The sequence below is a fragment of the Castanea sativa genome, chromosome 5 (assembly GCF_040712315.1).
Source record: "Castanea sativa cultivar Marrone di Chiusa Pesio chromosome 5, ASM4071231v1".
In the NCBI taxonomy this organism is placed as follows: Eukaryota; Viridiplantae; Streptophyta; class Magnoliopsida; order Fagales; family Fagaceae; genus Castanea; species Castanea sativa.
The window spans coordinates 79,138,805-79,151,569 of record NC_134017.1 but is presented as its reverse complement, the minus strand read 5'-3'; the positions used below and the strand labels follow the sequence as shown (position 1 = coordinate 79,151,569).

Here is a 12,765-nt window from a genome sequence, read left to right as displayed (position 1 = left end):
ATACAGTGTCCAAGTTGAATATGCAGGGCCCATGCAGACTCCACAAAACTTTAAACCACTCAATCAGAGCATACTTGCACATGAGGATGCACATGACCTCATTAAAACAAAAGGGCCACGCCAGATGGGGCAAACAGCCACGTGGAAAAAAAATCATACGTAAGAGTGATTCTCTTAAGCCCAACAGCTCACAATGCCCTACCAAGACGAGCTCAAAGCGAGGAAAGCCCAAGGAAGATGGGGAAGCAGAAAAAATGGTGAGAAAGAAGAGCAAAACCGTGGATGGAGGTCAGGAAAAAACAACTCAAACGGCGGAGGCTGAGATTCAGCCTCGTCGAGCTTAATGATCATCTTAAGCTGGAACTGCCGGGAGCTTGGAAACCAACGTGCAATAGAAGCCCTCTCTTAGTTGGTGAGAGAAAAAGCTCCCAAAGTTTTGTTTCTTATGGAGACAAAACAATCCATAGATGAGATGCGACCGATTCAAGAGGGATTACCTTACTATTGTATACTAGTCGTTCCGAGCATTCGAAGAAGTGGTGGACTAGCTTTGTTGTGGATGGAAGAGGTAGATTTACACATCCAAACTTTCACCCAAAACCATATTGATGCTCTCATACTTAATGACCCCAATACACCATGGAGATTGACCGGCTTCTATGGTTGGCCAGAGGAGCAAAAAAAGAACGAGTCTTGGCACCTGTTACAACACCTCCACTCTCGACACTTAGTTCCTTGGTTATGTCTTGGTGACTTCAATGAAATTTTGACATCCGAAGAGAAACAAGGGGGACTACAAAAACCCTTGAATCTCATGCAGGAATTCTTCTCAGAGCCTGAAAAGTTTGACCCCTGATCAAGATTTGAAGGGAATGGACCATTAACTTACAGCTATGTACCATTTGGAGGAGGACCTAGGATGTGTCCTGGAAAAGAGTATGCACGCATGGAAATTCTAGTTTTCATGCATATTAATGTTGTGAAGAGGTTCAATTGGGAGAAGTTGCTTCCTGATGAGAAGATCATTGTGAATCCAATGCCCATACCGGCCAAAGGGCTTCCCGTCCGCCTTCTTCCTCACTATGCTTAAATGTTACCGGCACCCTAATTCCACCATCTTATTGAGTGTATGCAGATAAATAAGGGTATAAGAGATACTTGAATGCCATAGCGAATAGCATAATAGTGAGGGATTATCTTTCTTTCTTTTTAAATTTTTTTTTATATGTACAGAATTTTTTTAGAAATGACAAAATGCTACCTAAATTTACTTGCAGACCACCCCCACCTGATAATTTTTGCTGATTTGTAAATCCTTCCATACAAGTCTATCCCTCACAAGGGTGCAAGACCATCTTAGAAACAATAGCTATTTCGTAAAAGTGTTTCAATAATATTTTTTCAATAAATAATATCTTGACATGATCTATAAAACTAATTAACTCAAACTTTTATAATTTTACTATCATAATTAAAAGAGGGTTATTGTAAACATCCCATTTTATACTGGTTAATAAACTCAAACTCTTGGTCGCCTGTGATGATACTAGAAGGCGAAAGTCTTAGTCAAATAGAGCATGAGTTGGAGGATGTAAAATGAGAAAATCATGGAAAAGTTCCTACAATTGGGTCCTTCAACTTTGGGCATGAAAGTGGAAATACTCATAACCCCAAATCTACAACAAGAGAAGTCAGCATTTAAATCAAATCATGAGCACAATATGAGGATGTAAAGGTCAAGGAAAATAAGTCTTTACCTCCCACTTACTTGGTGAACAGCCTGAACCATATGTGGAAACAAGGTGGCATAAGTAGATCCATAATCAAAGTCCCTGATATGGTCCACATCCTCTAAAAATGGAAGTTGATGGGTCTTTGGTGATGAAGAGACATGGAAAATTCAGTAAGTTTGGATGAAATGAAACAATGAAGTAATCAAGGAAATTTGCTGAGAAAAAGAAATTTTTTTATGAGAATAAGGGTGTATCTTTATCAATGTCCTGATTTTTCTTTTTCAAACTATTGGAAAAGACTTGAGGTTAATGTCTTTTGAATTTTGTATTCCCCACTTTCCCTAAGATTGTAATGTATTTTGTAGTTTAATGAATGTTATATATATATATCAACCTTTGCCCCGGAATTGATTTTATTGACTTATTTTAAATGTGACTTAAGTGACCTATTCAAGTTCAAATATGATGTAACATGGTGTCAGTTGTGTATCAATGTGAAAATCAATAATAACTAGTCATGATAATAAGTTCAGAAAGACATGGTGGAAAAGGTTGTGTTTATATCATTATTACATAGATATTCCTTCAAGTAGTGGAAAAGGTTGTTTCTATACCATTATTACATGTATATTCCTTCAAGTAGTACCACATGAGTGATTATAGGAATCCAAATCTGCCTAATAATGTTATGAACTTCTACATCACAGAATATTACTTGAACTACAGAATTCACTGCTTCACTTAAGTGATTCTAGATGGCAATGGGACACGCTTGCGGTATTCAGCGAGAGCCCACAACGGATATATATTTCTGTATGCTGCATAGTGTAACATGTAGTTCTGCATGAAGGCTCCAGTGATTTCCTGCCATAAAAAAATTATATAAATGGTTAAAAACGCTGGCAATAAAATTCAAGCATAATATATTTCCATAGTTTGTTACTTTGTCTTTCTCCTCTTCCCTATTGGATAAAAAATTCTTGTTTCAATCACCTAGTGTCACAAGCTAGTTTTAAACCTGTGTTCTTCATAGTGCAAGAAAGAAAACTATCTTCATGTCAATCTTCTTCTTCATTTTTAAAAAAACATTATCTTTTTCCTTCTTTTGATTTTTGAAAGCTATGTTAATTACAAGGAGATACCTATTGAGGAAAATCACCATCTTCCATTTGAGAATTGATTATCAGTTTTGCTACACGGTGAAGAGGTGTTGGGTCTCTTTCAGCCTATTACAAAAGGTTTTGATATAGAATTATGAAAGAAAAACATAAGAATAGATAGTATGTATAATGCTAGATTTTTAAACTAACAACTTACTTGTCCAGTATGAATAAGACCCATCATTGCCCATGCAATTTGCACCAGATGCCCATGCAATTTGCACCAAATTTGATCTGTTTCCTTCCAAAGGTACATATTCCTACATAATTTATGTAGCATCCACTGAATCTCATGTTTAGAAAAAACAATAACTTCATTGACAAAGATTCTTCCCTTAATAACAATTTGGGAAGCAAAATGGGGTGTGTTATTAAAGGTTCTTGAATTGCTATCAATAGTGATCGAATCAAAAATATTATGAAAATTTATCAAAGCTCAAAGCACATTCCATGTTGAGACATTTGCCTTCTTTGGACAAGAAAGATAGCTCTCTCCCCAGCCACCATTATCTCTCTGTATTTTGAGTAGAAAGTCAACTTCTTTGCACATAGTGAGACAATTGTTGTAAGTCTTGCCACCAGCAGCCAGACCTCCAAGTGCAAACCACGAACCATAAGTGAAGCAAACTCCCCAATTTCCATACCTATCAAAATGCTTTATCATGTAATCGATCTTCTCTAATACTCCTTTGTATAATAAAAAATCGTTTCAAACTATCTGAAAAAACCAATTGAGGTACATACCATGAACCATCTGGCATTTGTATGTCTTCAAGGTAGTGTACAACATTTTTAATGAAGTTTTCAATCTCTTCCTTCCTATGCTTACGGTATAATTTGTTAAACAAAACTAAAGCTTGGATTGCTGATGCGGTGCATTCAACATACTCATGCTCAACAACAGTATTCTCCAAGAATTCTACGGGATTTAGTAGCTGACGGGAGAATAGAAAAAGAGCATTCCATAAATTTTGGGCACAAGATGATACTAAAGCATTTTCAAAAGAACTTTCAGGCCATTTCAATATACTCATTTACTTCCAACCACTTTGCAGCTCCTACAGGCTCCCAAGCTGGTAAACCACCATTTTTACTCTACATTAAGCCATAGAATAGAGCTTATTGATATGAACAAATTCAAATACTTAGAAATAAACATTGCAATAGAAATATATATATATATATATATATATATATATATATATATATATATATATATATATATAAACGGTCCCTTCAAAGTGAGTTTCAAAAGCCTATAAGAGTTTATCATATTAATATAAGGTAATGGGGGTAGGCTGGTAGCTAGCTACTGGAATTGCAAACAGTTCAGGAGAAGAAGCTATAGAAAACAACACCATCAGCTTTGCATAAATTATTTTCTTGTAATTAACTAATTTTAGTTTGACAGTAAAACCAAGTGCAGTCTAGATTTCTCATTGATGCCTAGATGTGCGAAATAAGTATAACTAAGATACAACAACAAAGTTTAGCCTCACCTGTAGAGAAAGTATGACATTTATAGAATCATAGAATCGCTCTGGTTTCATTTTCTCACCAACAATATCTGGTGGCATCTTTGAGAAAAGCAAGCAACACTGTGAAATAGAGAAGAATTTGGTGAGGAACACAGTGATTATGGAAGAGGTGCAATACTTTACATCATTGAATCATTTAAAAAATTACCTTCAAACCTTCTGCAGTGCAATCAGAAACTTGCCATCCGTGATCTTGATTAGAGAAAGTCCATGATCCTTTAGAAATGTGACGGTGCATGCTTTTGAAGTCACCAGAAGGATTTTCCATGACCTTTTAAATTTTTAAGGGAAAATGGAATAACTAGATTGAATAAATATAGTTTTTCCTTTTCTTTTCCTTTTCTTTTTTGTTAAAAGCAAAATTGTCAAATGTATGCTTGATTTTAATGGTGAACAAATGCTATAAGAATTGAAAATCAGACCTGAGATCTCTTTAGGAAGTCATGTCCTCTCATGAGTGTAGGTCCAATTTCATCTACTAGATTACTTGCAAGTAAGGCTTGAATGGAAAAACCAGTATCCCACAGTTGACTACCAAAACTCTGCATACAAATAAAACAGGATGTATTGAAATCAGTAACCCCTTCTTTTCTTGCAAGGTATATCAGCACTCATAAATTTAAAACCAGAAAGCCAAAGATTGGGCTTATTCAAAAATTTAAATGAATGTACTGGTGTCCAAAACCAAGCCTAAAAAGAAAACCATTTTAGGGAATGTTTTCATTCACAATTCGATATAAAGTGAAATGAAATGTTCAACAGACACAAAAGATTCTATAGTTGTTTTGTTAAATATGAGTACTAACCTGCATCTTTATTCCATCTTCAGCAACCCATATGTAATCTGGGATCCTAGCAAGATACTTCTTGAAATAATCTCCATTTGGATCTTCAACCCAACAAGCAAGCATACATAGAACCTGCTCAATGCATATGGTATTTGGTATACTGTTTTATAGCCTAAGTAGAAGCTCACCATTGTTTTTTCTTAATTGTAAAGTTACATTACCTTTTCCACACATCCAATGGTAATGTATCGACTGTTCTCATCTTCATAATGAATGTGCTTCATTGTTACTTGAAGAGCTTCTCTCTAACAAACTTGTTAAATGGCCAACGAGTGAGAAGAGGCTTAGTGAATATGTATAGGCTATCCCAAAGCAAATCTTGTATCAATGTATGGCGATAGTAGTTATCCTCCTGCAATAATAGTTTTTCATAATCAATGCATTTCAGGAAATACTTAAAAGAATATATACCAAGGAACAAAAATCGACCAAAAGAAGAAAATTAAGATAAACTCACCTTTGCGCATAGATGACGCACACTCTTCCAGTTAACTTCATTATATGGCTTTGTGTAGAGTTCTTCGCTCAATTGAAGAATGAGGGATGTAATAGGGCCAACAAACCTTTTCCCATATAGGTATGACATAGGCATGTACACCATCCGGCAATAGCACAACATTTTGGCTACATTTTAGGGACAAAGCAATTGATAAGCTATTAGTAAAATAGAAATTCAGAATGTTGCAAGTTTTATTATGAACTTAAAAATAAAATAAGGTAAAACCTCTGTAGTAAAAGCTTCAAGTAGAGGTGATAGATTCAAATAGAAGTCGCAAACAAACATTGTACAAACCTGGATGCATGGGAAGAAACGAAGGAAGGATCCAAAATTCTGGGGGCATTGGATTGCTTCCAATCCATTCAAACAAACCAAGTATCTACAATAAAGGAACATTCAATTTCCAATTTGGTAAAAAGAAATATGGTTAGATTTTCATTTACATTACAAATTATTTTTATTATATAAGTTTATACTAAACATGGTCATACCGAAACCAGGTCTTTCCCCAAGAAGGCATGTGTGTAACACCACCATGATCAAGGATCCTTTTTGTGCTCTTACACAAGCATTGTCCTGACCTCCATCAGGTCCTTCCCCAAGCATACGCATGCAAATATAGTTGAAAGCCAAGCAAAACCGTAATTGCTCTCACATGAACACTAAAACTGTAATAGTTTTTTTTTTTTTCAAGGAAATAACTGCAAAAGAATACCAAATCCTATTGACCATTTAGAATTGATATTTTAATAATATATAATTGCAAACACCCTATTTTATTCTCAATTAATTATGATACATACCTTCTCACGTCTGCATCCCCTAACAATGAACAAATTAAATGACTGGCCTAGACTCTCCAATATTTTTTCTCATTTGTCGTCTTATATTTTTTTTTTTTTAACTTTACTTATATTTATGATTAAATCCCTCTTCTTCTTTGTTTTGGATAATTTGATAGTTCGAAACAATGGAGATTTGAATAATGAATATCTTCATTGCAAATACTAATTAAGAGATGCTAGTTAAACTACAAGTCTAATGGTAATTTCTATCTTAAATTAATTATAAATCACAAAATTTGTTATTTATCATTTGTGGTTGAAGTTTTTATATTTTTTCCGATTTATCAATTTCAAAAAGATCCAAAATTCCTATCTTATTTCTTGCCCGAACTTCTCACTTTTATTTAAAAAGTTAATTCTTCATCTCAGTCATTTGTAATCATTGCACCAAATGGATCCACTCAAGTATTGACTAGCACTACAAAAAACGGGGTCTATAGCCGCGTTTCAAAAACGCGGCTATAGGCCCCGAAAACGCGGCTTTGGACTTGAAGCCGCGTTTTCTATGGCCGCGTTTACAACCGCGGCCTAAGCGGCGCAGCAATAGACCCTGCGGGTCTGTAGCCGCGTTTTTAAAAACGCGGCTACAGACCATACCTGAAGCCGCGTTTTTGAACCATGGCTATAGGCTTCAGCTCTATAGCCGCGTTTTTAAAAACGCGGCTATAGGTTTTTTTAAAAACAAAAAAAAAATTTCTGGGTGTTGCTGCGCCCCAAGAAATTCAAAATTCAAACAAAAAAAAAATCAAAATTAAACGAAAACCCAGAAAATTCAAAATCAAATACAAACCCAAAAATTTCAAAATCAAACACAACATACACACAATACAAACACACCCCAAAAATTCAAAATCAAACACAACATACTAACAATACAACCACAACTTGCTCCAAAATATAAGAACACAAACCCATAAATCTCATTTCCTTCAACAAAGCCAACCCAAATCTAACACTAAATCCATTCAAGGAACACAAGTACAAGCTCAGAAACACAAAAAAACAAGCTCAGGAATACAAACCCATTTAAACATAAGCACAATATCAGAGACACAATAGCACAAATTTAAAATTTTCAGCATTTTCAACATTTTCTTACTAACTAAACATAAAATAAAAAATAAAAAAAACTAGATTTATAGAAAAATTAGTGTCTGAGATGAAGAAAAAAAAAACAAAAAAGAGTTGTACTGGAGTGAAGAAGAAAAAAAGATGCAAGAACTCCAAAGAAACAAAGAAAAAAAAAAAAAGTTACGTTGGAAAAAAGAAAAAGAAAAAGAAAAAAAAGAGTTACGTTGGAAAAATGAAGGAAGAAAGAAAAAGGAAAAAAAAAGAAAAAAAAGAAGAAGAACCTGAAGAGTTAGTGAAGAAGGAAGAAAAAAAAAAAAAAAAAAAAGAAAGAGGAAAGAGAGAAGAACCTGAAGCTGAGTGAAGAATGAAGAAAGAAAAAAAAAAAAAAAAAAAAAGAGAAAGGAACTTATAGCTGAAAGTGGGGTAGGTGAGGATGCAGGTGGGAAAGAGAGGGGCACGTGGGAGTTTTTTTTTTTTTTTTTGTGAGCCGCGTTTTTTAAAACACAGCCTGTGGGGGGCCTATAGCCGCGTTTCCCAAAACGGGGGATATAGGCCCCCACTGGCTGCATGCTCAGGTCTTCCTTTTTAGAAATTTATTCGGATAGGGGACCTATAGCCGCGTTTTTAAAAACGCGGCTATAGGTCCCCCTCTGGCTGCGTTTCCAAACGCGGCTCCAGGCCCCACTTTTAAAAAAAATTTATTCCACTGGAGCTGCGTTTGAAAACGCAGCCAGAGGGGACCTATAGCCGCGTTTTCCAAAAACGCGGCTATAGATCAGCTATAGCCGCGTTTTTTTATAAACGCGGCTAAAAAACGCGGCTATAGCGCGCGTTTTTTGTAGTGTAGGCTTTAGGCCTTTTTTTTTTTTCTTTTTTCTTTTTTTTTTAAATTCTTATTATAGAAGAAATGCTTTAGGCTATTTGTAACGAGTTGAACTAAAGAAGAAGAACTTGGACCAACTTCTAAAAAAAATTCCTAAGGTGGGCTAGTTTAGATAGAACACGTTTTCAACTCAGTCTTTGGTAGGCTGGATTTATAATGAGTTTGTTGAATGAAGTCCATTTTCTTTTAATATAGTTTAATAATTTTTTAACATAAAGTCAAGATAAAATAAATGTGCTATTTTCCCTCCAAAAAAAAAAAGGTGCTATTTTTCCTTGGGTCCCTAAAATAAATGTGCTATTTAACATGCTTTACGTAATCCCTAAAAAATTGGTAAAAATACTATTCTGGTAAACTTTACCAAAAATTTGTTTTTGCTCCTAAATTTTAAAAAGTTATTTATTCATCTTAAAATTTTGTAAAGAGTTTTTTTAATAGTTTGGAGACAAAAATAGGGATGAAAAAAGAACTTATTTCAATAGTTTAGGGATGAAAAAAAAAATTAAGTTGAAGGATTGAAAGTGAAATATTGTCAATTGTTTAGGGATGAAAAATAAACTTTTCAATAATTTAGGGGAAAAAATGAACTTTTAAAAGTTAGGGATGAAAAATGAACTTTTGGAAAAGTTTAGATATCAGAATAGTATTTTACCAAAAAAAAAAAAAGTTTTGCATAATAAAATTATCGCTTGCAATTATTATTATTATTACTAGTCGCTAACTTGTGTGATGCAAAATTTTTTGCATTAAATAGCATTTCTCCACTATACAAAATATTAAAAACAATAATATATTTATTGCACAATGATATATGGGGTATATCATTTCACTTAAGGACAATATATTATTGTTGGCACTCATCTAGAAAATTAAGTGAAATGGTTTTTATTTCTTCTTTTTAATTTTCTTCCCTTTAACAAAATACAATAAGTGACAACTCCTATATTTTCTAAAAATTTACATTTTCCAACAAACTATTGAAAACCTCTTTTTATTTATTTTAAAGATAAAATTTTTCTGGAAGCATCACATGACAGTGCCAACAATAATATGTTTATTGCACAATGAGAGCATATGATAATGAAAGGACAATATATGGGGTATAGACTAATATTAAGAAATCAACAGCTTTAGGAATATAACCTTAAGTGGTTAATTGTGAGTGCCAGAACAAAATTTGTCACATCGTTCATATTTTATAGGTCCAAATTACATATATAACAGATTTATATTGTAGAAGCTCAAATTATTATTAAAAATAAAAATTATAATAGATTATAATAATCATAAACTATATAATAAAATTTGGGTCTAGAAGCTATGGTTGCGCCACATAGCAACACCAAATTTTTTAGATAAAGAACAAATAGTTTGTTTGTTCTTATCAGCTAATATTATTTTTTTTCCAAAAAAAAAAAAAAAACTATTGTTAGTGTTTTAACAAAACATACAACCTATATATATATATATTCGCATTTTCAATAGCTTAATTATTTTTATCAATATTTTTTTAATTCTATCTTATTTAATTGATAATATTTTGATAAGCATAGTAGAATTTACGTGTGTTTTTAAAATAAAATAAAAATTTTCCTATTTGATTTTACATTTTTTGATATGTTATTAACAATTTAATATATATATATATAGGGCTCTTTTGTTCTTATCTCACCTATGTTTTAGGATTTGAAATAAAATAGTCACATTATCATAAACTCAAAATCTATTTTGCATCTAAACAAAAAAAATCACCTAAGCGCTAAATTGGGCCAAACCAACAAAAATGGATCAAAGTGAACCGAACTAGACCGAAAATACTAAATTGGACCGAATATACCAAATTAGACCCAATGGACCGAGTAGACCAAATAGACTGAATTAGATCAAATGGACCGAACCGGATCAAGGTAGACCAAATGGACCAAAAAGTAGATCGATTTGGACTGAATTTGACCAAAACTGTACAACGCACAGGTCTACCAAAAGTATAATATGATATATGATTTTTAATGAAGCCTTGTTATTAATTTATAGTTTGTAGTTTGTAGTTGTACCAACGGGAGACATGAGCAAGTGGGAATTATGATTTTTCTCAAACCAATTAATTAGCCCAGGAAAAAAAAAGGACAAGAAGTAAAACGTATTTATTCTTTCTTTCTACCCACCTAAATTCATAAAAATATAGGCTATAGCTCGTACATTTTAGCTTACCTATGACACCTACCAATCTTATATCTTTTGATTGCTTTAATTATAATTCTTTCTATAACCACAACAAAAATTTATCAAATTTTACAACATTTCTAATTTGGCCTACCACCTCATAATTAAAGGGGCTATTGAAAAAAAAAAATTATTGCAAATTGTGGTGGATGCATGTGTGAAGTGGTAGGCTAATTTGATAACGTTGTGAATTTTTGTTATGTCCATTATTTTATTGTTAATTTTAGTAACAAGTAGTAAATTGTACGTGGCTACAAAGCTAATTAGTTCAGTGTTTTTAGACCCTTATGCCTTCAAACTGATATCTATTGGATTATATCTAAAGCCTTTTTTTGGAATCTTATTAATTCCAAAAATTTGTATAATTAGTATTATGCTTGTGCAATGCATGGTTTAAGAAAGAATTATAAATAATAAAATTAAATATTTAATTAAAATCAAATAATAACATATAAAGTAAAAAAAAAAAAGAAAAAAACAAAACAACCACGGTAATAGAGACTCACTCCAAGTAAATTATATTAAAGCTTTTCATGTACTTAGATATATACGACATTTAAACAGAAGGTTTGAGAGTAAAGAAAACCTAGCGTACATAAAAGAAAATTCGTTATACCCTATAACAATTTTCCCATAATACTCTCTCTCTCAAAAAAAAAAAAAAAAAAAATTCCCATAATACAAGTTTTACATGATATTGCTAAAAATTTAAATCATTCTTTTCATATAAAAAAATTGTCCTGTCATTGTAAGTCATATAGCAAATAAGAATCATATTACTTCAAAAAAATAATTCATTTTTTTTCACTCAAAATTAAAACTCGGCAACACATACAACAAGGAAGTTAGAGAGAAAAAAAAGCAAACCAATGTGTGTGTGTGTATATATATATATTCTCACACACACTTATATATGTTAAACGTACATATATTCATACATAATAGGTTATTTGAAGTTAATAGTACAACTATAATTAAAAATAGTATACGTGACAATTAGGTAAGATACCTTGGTATAGGATGGATCTAGGTGGGGGCCCGGCCTCCTTAGTCTTAAGGGGGAAAAAAGAAAAAAGAAAAAAGAAAAAAAAAATATATATATATATAGAGAGAGAGAGAGAGAGGGAGAGAGAGGTATATTTTTTACAATTTTATATTTAGACCCCCTCTTTCAAAACTTTTGGGCCCCTCCCTTACAATTTTACATTGATTTTATTATAATAGCATTTGCATCAATTTTTTTTTTTTTGAGAGAGGATTTGCATCAATTCTAAAATAACATAAGGCCCCAAATTTGTTTAATTAACCTCAAAATACACTCACATCAGTCTATGTATTATTGTGCAAAATACATTTGTTATATTGTAATTGTATAAATTTACACAATTTTTTTAGCATAAATGTACTTTTGCAAATTTAAATAATTACTATAGCACAAATGCGTTTTTGTACAATGATACATAGATTGAAGTTGGTGTATTTTGAAGTTAATCGGGAAAATTTACACAATTACTATAATTATGCAAATGAGTGTTTTAGAAATTATTTAGATCGAGGGCAATGGTTTTTGGTTAAGGAGGAAAGAGATGTTTTGAGATAATAATAATAACTTTGGTTAGAAAATAGTTGAAATTTCATGAATTTTTCTTTTTACTTATACTTTGGTCCCCTTTAACTCAAAATTCTAGATTTGTCCTCGGGTATATCCACGATATTTAAGACACAATTTTGATATATATATATATATATATATATATATATATATATATATATATATATATATATATATATAACACATTGTAATTTTTAAAAGGAACGTTTAGTCAATAAGGCAAAATCAGGATAGTGATAACGATATAGAATTTATCTTTACCCATAAATTGAAAGTATTCATATGCCTATTACTCGAATTGTTTTTAATGTTAAATTTTTATATTTTATTATTTATTCGAATAATTTCCAAAT

General features: G+C 32.1%; 1 pseudogene; it reads right to left on the bottom strand.

Annotated features, from left to right (window-relative positions):
- Positions 1-2,447: 2,447 nt before the first annotated feature.
- On the bottom strand, positions 2,448-5,603 carry LOC142636409 (beta-amyrin synthase-like; annotated as a pseudogene).
- Positions 5,604-12,765: the final 7,162 nt, after the last annotated feature.